Source organism: Triticum dicoccoides, chromosome 5B (assembly GCF_002162155.2).
Source record: "Triticum dicoccoides isolate Atlit2015 ecotype Zavitan chromosome 5B, WEW_v2.0, whole genome shotgun sequence".
NCBI lineage: Eukaryota > Viridiplantae > Streptophyta > Magnoliopsida > Poales > Poaceae > Triticum > Triticum dicoccoides.
Window position 1 is genome coordinate 353,734,792 of NC_041389.1, and position 9,727 is coordinate 353,744,518.

The following is a 9,727-nucleotide window of genomic DNA, read 5'->3' on the forward strand; positions in this document are numbered from 1 at the left end:
CACTCGTGGAAATAGTGTCGCAGCTTCCGGGATGCCATGAACACTGCGTATGCTATCTTTTGATAATGCGGGTACCATGACTTGCATGGGATTAGGACAGTGGACACGTAGTAAACTGGTTTTTGGAGAGGGAACTTGTGTCCGTCCGTTTCTCGTTCGACAATGAGCACCGCGCTTACAACTTGATGGGTTGCCGCGATGTATAATAGCATTGGTTCGCCCGTGTTGGGCGCGGCCAGGACCGGATTTGTTGCCATATGGCTTTGATTTCGTCGAGTCCGGCCGTAGCGGCATCCGTCCACTCAAAGTGTTCGGTGCGTCGCAGGAGGCGATAAAGGGGTAATGTCGTTTCTCCTAAGCGGGAGATAAAGCATCTTAGAGCCGCTACGCATCCAGTCAATTTTTGTATTTGTTTGAGGTCTTTTGGGATATCCAATTGTGACAGAGCTCGGATCTTGGCTGGGTTTGCTTCAATTCCTCTACCGGATACGATGAAGCCCAAGAGCTTTCCGGCTGGTACGCCGAAAACGCATTTTTCCGGGTTGAGCTTAATGTCATATGCTCGGAGATTGTCGAATGTGAGCCTCAAGTCGTCTACTAGAGTATCGACGTGTTTGGTTTTGACGACCACGTCATCTACGTATGCTTCAACTGTTTTGCCGATCTGGTTGGCCAAACATGTCTGAATCATGCGCTGATATATTGCGCCGGTGTTTTTGAGCCCGAAGGGCATTGTGTTGAAGTAGAATGGCCCGTATGGGGTGATGAATGCCGTTGCGGCTTGGTCTGACTCTGCCATCTTGATTTGGTGGTAGCCAGAGTATGCATCGAGGAAACATAATGAATTGTGTCCTGAAGTGGCATCGATGATTTGATCAATTTGGGGGAGGGGGAAGGGATCCTTTGGGCAGGCCTTATTTAGGTCTTTGAAATCGACGCATAGGCGCCAGGATTTGTCCTTCTTTGGTACCATCACCAGGTTTGCTAGCCAGTCCGGATGTTTTATATCTCTGATGAATCCGGCTTCCAGTAATTTTGCTAGCTCCTCTCCCATGGCTTGTCTCTTGGGTTCGGAGAAACGCCGAAGAGTCTGCTTAACGGTCTTGAACCCTTTTAGGATGTTTAGGCTGTGCTCGGCCAGCCTGCGTGGGATTCCTGGCATGTCTGAGGGGTGCCAGGCAAAGATGTCCCAATTTTCCCGTAGGAATTCTCGTAGTGCGGCGTCTACATCGGGGTTTAATTGTGCCCCAATGGAGGCCGTTTTTGTGGGGTCCATTGGATGGACTTGGAATTTGACTATTTCGTCCGCTAGTTTAAAAGAGGTGGACTTGGATCTCTTATCTAGTATCACATCGTCCCTGTCCACCGTGGAGCGCAATGCAGTTAGTTCCTCGGCCGCTAGGGCTTCGGATAATGCCTCCAGGGCTAGTGCGGCCGTCTTGTTTTCAGCACGGAGCACTGTGTCCGGATCACTAGCAAGAGTGATGATTCCGTTGGGTTCGGGCATTTTGAGCTACATGTACCCGTAATGGGGTATGGCTTGAAAAATTGTAAATGCTTCTCGTCCTAACAGAGCATGGTATCCACTGCTGAACGGGGCCACTTGAAATGTGACCTCCTCGGATCTGTAATTATCTGGCGTGCCGAACACCACATCCAGTGTGATTTTCCCTGAACAGCACGCTTCCCGGCTTGGTATTATTCCTCTAAAGGTTGTGTTGCTTTGCTCAATGCGGATCCAGTCTATTTCCATTTTTCGCAGGGTTTTCTCGTAGATGAGGTTAAGTCCGCTGCCGCCGTCCATGAGTACCTTTGTGAGTCGGAAGCCGTCCACTATCAGACTGAGGACCAATGCGGCTGGTGCTCGGGTTGTCCGGAATTTAGGTTCGTCACTGGCATTAAAGGTAATAGCCGTGTCACTCCATGGGTTTATTGTTGCTACTTGGTAGACTTTGGTAAGGCTGCGGAGCGTTCGTTTCCTCGCATTGTTTGATGCGAAAGTCTCGAAGACTGTCGACACCATACTGGCATTTCTGGGGTGGTGCTCTGCGGATTCTGGAGTTAGAAGCTCCTCGCCACTTCTGGCCACCTGCCGGAGTATCCAACATGCTCTAAGGCTGTGAGTTGGTGTGACTTCCCCTGAACTATGAATTTTATAGGGTCCATTGAGCCATCCCTCCAGTACGGTCCCATACCCTGTAGAGGGTTTTTATTTTTTGATGTTTAGCTCAGGTGCTTGGCGATAATGCACCCTTTTGTTTCGGACTGGTATTGTATTCAGGGCCGGATTGTCCCAGAATTTAGTTTCGGTTTTCCGAACGCTTTCTGTCGCATAGTACTTTCGTACTATGGATGTCAAGTCGGTGAAGCGTGTAATTTCACGGCGACTTATGGCGTTGAGGATTCCGATGTCCGTGCAGTTGTTACAGAAGAATGAAATTGCGTCTTTCTCACGGCAGTCCTTTATCCTGTTCATAACCAGAAGGAATCTGGCCCAGTAGTGGTGTACTGTTTCCCCGGGCTCTTGCCGTATTTGGGATAAATCCCTTATATTTGGGTGGGTAGGTGGATTTAAATCCGGACCCTCGCCCGATATAAGATTCAGGGGCCAAGAAATTTCTGAATTCGGAAGCTTGTTTTCTTGGACATTATTCAATGAATCAGGCCTGCTGCCTGACTTTAGGTTCAGGGCTTGGGCAACATCCTCCCCTCCGCGGGTGTCCGGCTTGGAGGGGTCGGGAATCCGGACACATCTGGTCCTTAGGACGGGCGAAGATTCGCCGCATTGTTCTTCCACCACTTCAACATGGTGGGTGACCCGGGGAGAGTCGATCTCTCTCTAATCGGGTTTAAGCCCAATCTGGCCGTAATCTGTAGCGACTCCCAGGGCGGCAATGCAATCCAAGAGCTTGTTTAGGGAAGAGAGCTCCATCGGATCTAACTGCTCGGCAAGTTCCGAGCTGATGTAGAGATTGCTTTCGATGGCCCGAGAGGTCATCGTCGGCGCGGCGGCCGAACAGGCGGTCATCAAAAAACCGCCTAGCCGGAGAGTTTGGCCGACAGCCAAAGCTCCTTTAGCAACAGCGCCGTCTTTAAAGACGGGGTGCGGCATCCTTCCTGCCGGTGACGACACAGAGGAACTCTCAATGAAAGCACCAATGTCGGTGTCAAAACCGGCGGATCTCGGGTAGGGGGTCCCGAACTGTGCGTCTAGGCGGATGGTAACAGGAGACAAGGGACACGATGTTTTTACCCAGGTTCGGGCCCTCTCGATGGAGGTAAAACCCTACTCCTGCTTGATTAATATTGATGATATGGGTAGTACAAGAGTTGATCTACCACAAGATCAGAGAGGCTAAACCCTAGAAGCTAGCCTATGGTATGATTGTTGTTCGTCCTACGGACTAAAACTCTCCGGTTTATATAGACACCGGAGAGGGCTAGGGTTACACAGAGTCGGTTACAATGGGAGGAGATCTTCATATCGTATCGCCAAGCTTGCCTTCCACGCCAAGGAAAGTCCCATCCGCACACGGGACGGAGTCTTCAATCTTGTATCTTCATAGTCCGGGAGTCCGGCCAAAGGTCATAGTCCGGCCATCCGGACACCCCCTAATCCAGGACTCCCTCAGTATGCAATGGGTCGCTTTTCTTGCATCAAAACTCAACCAATTCCATTACCACTAGCATCACAATGGACATCAAAAGTTTTGTCAAAATTAGGCAAAGCAAGAATCGGAGCATGTGTAGCTCATCAAATGTGGTAGATTGCGAGGGTCCCCAAACAAAGGGTGCATTTTTATTACTCAAGGCATGCAACAATGCGGCAATAGTGCTAAAGTCTTTCACAAAGCGAGAATAAAAACCCGCTAGACCAAGGAAACTATGCACTTGTTGTAAATTAGTGGGTTGTGGCCAAGATTTAATTGCTTCAATTTTAGACTCATCAACATGAACACCCTTGGAAGAAACAACGAAACCCAAGAAAACGAGCTTGTCAACACCAAAAGTGCATTTTTTCATATTGGCATAAAGACGTTCTTTTCAGAGAGTTTGCAAAACGGCCCTAAGATGATTTCATGATCTTTGAGGGATTTGCTAAATACAAGTATATCGTCAAAGTAGACCACAACAAACACTCCAATGTACGGGCGAAGCACAAAATTCATAACACGCATGAAAGTACCGGGAACTTCCGATAAACCCATAGGCATAACTAACCACTCATACAAGCCAAACTTAGTTTTAAAAGCGGTTTTCCATTCATCACCTTCTTGTATTTGGATTTGATAATAGTCACTTTTAAGATCAATTTTCGAGAAAATGGTGGCACCGCTAAGCTCATCTAGAATATCGTCAAGTCGTGGCATGGGATGCCTATAGTGAACATGGATATCATTGATGGGTCTACAATCAAAACACATGCAAAAACTACCATCTTTCTTAGGCACAAGAATAACTGGAACGGCACAAGGGCCTAAGCTTTCACGTATGTGTCCGTTGTCGATTAGTTGTTGTACTTGCCACTGGATCTCCTTAGTTTCTTCTGGGTTGACGCGGTATGGAGCCTTGTTCGGAAGAGGTGCACCTGGGATGAGGTCGATCCGGTGTTTGATGCCACGTAGAGGAGGAAGACTCGGAGGGATCTCATCAGGGAAGACATCCGTAAACTCCTGCAACAAGTTAGAGAACACTAGAGGAAGAGTATTAGAAGGGTTAGTCCTTGCCACCTCATCTTTGCATAGTAGGACATAGTGTAGGACACTCGAAGGCTTCTCACACACTTCTCTCATCTCTCTTTTTGTGGCTAGGAGGACTAAGTTTTTATCTCTCGACGTAGAGTCACTCAATTTAGCTAGGCTTGTGGCGCTCACTCTCTTTGTGGTGGTTCACTCTCTCACTAGTCTCTCCATGATGGGTGGATGCTTGCTTGTCGGCGATCACTTGACTTGGTGACATGGGTCATATCACGTACTCCTTTCCCTTCATCTTGAAGCTATAGTGGTTTGTTCTTCCATTGTGGATGACGCCACGGTGAATTGTTAAGGTCTCTCTAAGAGGAGATGGCACACCGACATGGGAACCACATCACACTCCAAGGTGTCCTCGTAGGCGCCGATCTTGAAGGAAACTTGTACGGTGTGCTCCACTTGAATGGTGCCAGAGTCGCTAATCCATTGGACCTTGTAGGTACAAGGATGCTTCTTCTTGACCAATTTTATCTTGGAACATAGCTCTTCACTTGCCAAATTGTGAAAACTTCCTCCGTCGATGATGACCTTTACAGAACGCCTGTTGATGCCGGCCTTGGTGTGGAAGATGTGGCAACGTTGGTCTTCTTCTTGGTAGTGTTGAAGCGTCAAGACCTTGGAGACCACGAGAGAGGGACTTGAATCATTTTCACAAAAGACTTGTTCATCTTCATCTTCATTCATGCAATAGTGCATGGCCACGTGCTGAAGGGCTTCCATTTCTTCTTCACTCATGGAGTCATATGTGCCATCATCATTCACAATCATGGTTCGTTTGTTGGTGCGTTGGAAGGACTTGTGTCCTCGGCCACCACATGTGAAGCACTTGAGAGAACTTGTCTTGACGGGATCATCCGGTGGCGCCGAAGATGAGGGAGTCTTGGACTTGTAGTTTCTTGTCGGAGAACGAGTCGAGGAAGGTGTCACTTGCTTGGAACTTGACTTGTCGCCAGTGCTTGTTGGTGCTCTAGTCGAGGTAGGAGGTGTCGTAGTTGAGGAAGCTTGAGTGTATGAGCTGTAGGTCTTGGAAGTGTACTTGGCGTATTTGAAGTCTTCTTGCACTTGTTGCTCTGCCTTGGTCACTTGATGAACTAGCTCAAGAAGGTTGGAGTAGGGTTGGAAATCGGCAATCTTCCTTATTGGGTGGTTGAGGCCATTCAAGAAGCGTGCCACAGTTTGATCATCATCTTCCTTGACATTGGCTCATATCATGGCAATCTCCATCTCTTGATAGTATTCTTCCACCGTCTTCGTGCCTTGCTTGAGAAGTTGTAACTATAGATCACGGGTGTAGTGTGTAGGCATGAAGCGAGCTCTCATGACATCCATCATTTGTGTCCAAGTCGTGATGGGTGGTTCTTCTCGCTCTTGGCGTCGCTCGATCACTTGTTCCCACCAAATGAGGACGTAGTCTTGAAACTCGAGGGAGGCCATGGCGATCTTATTTTCCTCGTCATAGTTGTGAAGACAGAATATCTTGTCGACTTTCAATGCCCATGAGAGATATTCTTCGGGATCATTGCTTCCGGAGAACTTGGGCATGGTGAACTTGAGCTTTCCGTAGCGGAGTTCTTCATCATAGTGGCGGTTTTGATGCCGCTCTTGGTGTGGAGGGGGGGGGGGTCTCCGAGCACTCATTCCACTTGATGTCGCGCTTGGCGTGGAGGAGGGTCTTCAACTTCACGTTCTTCGTGATAGCACTCTTGGCATGGAGGAGGACGAGGCATATGAGCTTGGTTTCGTCTTTCTTGTTGCTCTTACGTCGGCCAACTTCTTCTTGTCGTGCTTGGCAAAGTTCTTCCTCTTGCTCACGACCGAGGTGGCTGCGAGCGGCAACGACTCTAGTGGACTCGTGGAATGCGTCATGAGCCGCTTGAGCTTCACGACTTTGTTGCTCTTGCTGGAATGTAGCGCCATCTTGAGATTCTTGACGTGGATGTTGTGGAGGTACTTGCTCTTACTCCATAGCTTCTTGTTCTTGGCATCGCGCCCTTTCACGTGATCGAACTCGGTCTTGTAAGACATTTCCATGGAAAGGATTGTCTTGAGCTTGGCAATCTTGAGTGTCGTCGCAGCGAAGAGAACGAGGTCAAGGAGGACTCGCATTGAAAGAAGAGTATGACGATGACTAGTGGCTTGAGTCGCGCCGTCTTGGTGACGAGGTTGAGGACGCGCGGCTCACGATCATCTTGTGGAATTCATCCATTTGTTTGGAGAGCTTGGCGTCGAGGTAGTCCCGGTTCCTTGCTTCCGATTGACGTAGGTGATACGTCTCCGTCGTATCTACTTTTCCAAACACGTTTGCCCTTGTTTTGGACTCTAACTTGCATGATTTGAACGAAACTAACCCGGACTGACGATGTTTTTAGCAAAACTGCCATGGTGTTATTTTTGTGCAGAAATAAAAGTTCTCGGAATGACCTGAAAATCCACGGAGCAACTTTTCATATTTAATAAAAAATACTAGCGAAAGAAATAGTGCCAGGGGGCCCACACCCTGTCCACGAGGGTGGGGGGCGCGCCGCCTCCCCCTGGGCGTGATCCCCTGCCTCGTGGGCCCCATGGATGTCCACCGACCTCAACTCCAACTCCATATATTCAAGTTAGTTTTACGATACGGAGCCGCCGCCAAGCCCTAATCTCTCTCGGGAGGGCTGATCTGGAGTCCGTTCAGGGCACCGGAGAGGGGGATTTGTCGCCATCGTCATCATCAACCATCCTCCATCACCAATTTCATGATGCTCACCGCCGTGCGTGAGTAATTCCATCGTAGGCTTGCTGGACGGTGATGGGTTGGATGAGATTTACCATGTAATCAAGTTAGTTTTGTTAGGGTTTTATCCCTAGTATCCACTATGTTCTGAGATTGATGTTGCTATGACTTTGCTATGCTTAATGCTTGTCACTAGGGCCCGAGTGCCATGATTTCAGATCTGAACCTATTATGTTTTCATGAATATATGTGAGTTCTTGATCCTATCTTGCAAGTCTATAGTCTCTTATTATGTGTTATGATCCGACAACCCCGAAGTGACAATAATCGGGATACTTCTCGGTGATGACCGTAGTTTAAGGAGTTCATGTATTCACTAAGTGTTAATGCTTTGGTCCGGCACTCTATTAAAAGGAGGCCTTAATATCCCTTAGTTTCTATTAGGACCCCGCTGCCACGGGAGGGTATGACAAAAGATGTCATGCAAGTTCTTTTCCATAAGCACGCATGACTATATTTGGAATACATGCCTACATTACATTGATGAACTGGAGCTAGTTCCGTGTCACCCTATGTTATAACTATTACATGAGGAATCGCATCCGACATAATTATCCATCACTGATCCAATGCCTATGAGCTTTTCACATATTGTGCTTTGCTTATTTACTTTACCGTTGCCACTGTTACAATTACTACAAAACTGCTACCGTTACTTTTACCACTATTACCGTTACTTCCATACTACTTTGCTACTAAATACTTTGTTGCAGATACTGAGTTATCCAGGTGTGGTTGAATTGACAACTCGACTGCTAATACTTGAGAATATTCTTTGGCTCTCCTTGTGTCGAATCAATAAATTTGGGTTGAATACTCTACCCTCGAAAACTGTTGCGATCCCCTATACTTGTGGGTTATCAAGACTATTTTCTGGCGCCGTTGCCAGGGAGCATAGCTCTATTCTTTGAGTCACTTGGGATGTATATCTGCTAATCACTATGAGGAACTTGAAAGACGAAAGAACTAAGATTTTTCCCTCAACTACGAGGGGAGGTAAGGAACTGCCATCTAGCTCTGCACTAGATTCTCCTTCTGTTTTGAGTAAGCTTGCGACACCTAAACCTGCTACTGCTATGAATTTTTATATGTCGCATGTTATTGATGATGCCACTTCTACTATGCATGATACTTATGATGAAACTACTTATGTGCTTGATACTACTTTGCCATTAGGTGAATTTCTAGATGAACAACTTGCTAGGGTTAGAGAGAATGAAGTTATTGAAGATGATATTATGAAGATAGTGATGATGAAGGTTCTCCCCCTAAGTATGAATTGCCTGTTGTTCCAGAGGGTTATGTTATGGATGAAGAAACTACTAGAGCTATTCTTGCTTGCAATGATAGATCTGATCATAAGAAGTTATTAGCTAAATGGAAACAGAAATCTCTAAATGCTAGAATGAAATATGACCCTGCTTTTGCTACTTCACCTCTCTTTGTTACTGATAAGGATTATGAATTCTCTGTCGATCCTGAGATAATTACTTTGGTTGAATCTGATCCTTTTTTGGCAATGAATCTGAAACCGTTGTGGCACATCTTACTAAATTAAATGATATAGCCACCCTGTTCACTAATGATGAGAAGACTCGCTATTATTATATCCTGAAGATATTTCCATTCTCATTAAAGGGTGATGCTAAAACTTGGTTTAATTCTCTTGATCCTGGTTGTGTGCATAGTCCCCAGGATATGATTTATTACTTCTCTGCTAAATATTTCCCTGCTCATAAGAAACAAGCTGCCTTGAGGGGAATATATAATTTTGTGCAAATTGAAGAAGAGAGTCTCCCACAAGCTTGGGGGAGGATTCTCCGGTTACTTAATGCTTTTCCTGATCATCCTCTTAAGAAAAAGGAAATACTTGATATCTTTTATAATGGACTAACCGATGCCTCGAAGGACTATTTGGATAGTTGTGTTGGTTGTGTTTTCAGGGAAAGAACAGTTGACCAAGCTGAATTGCTATTGAATAATATGTTGACTAATGAAAATAATTGGACTCTTCCTGAGCCAATTCCTGATCCAATTGAGCCAACTCCCGAGCCAATTCCTGAGCCTATTCCTAAACCAACTCCGAAGAAGGGGGGTGTTCTATTCCTCAGTCCTGAAGATATGCAAGAGGCAAAGAAATCTATGAAAGAAAAAGGTATTAAAGCTGAAGATGTTAAGAATTTACCTCTTGTTGAAGAAATAC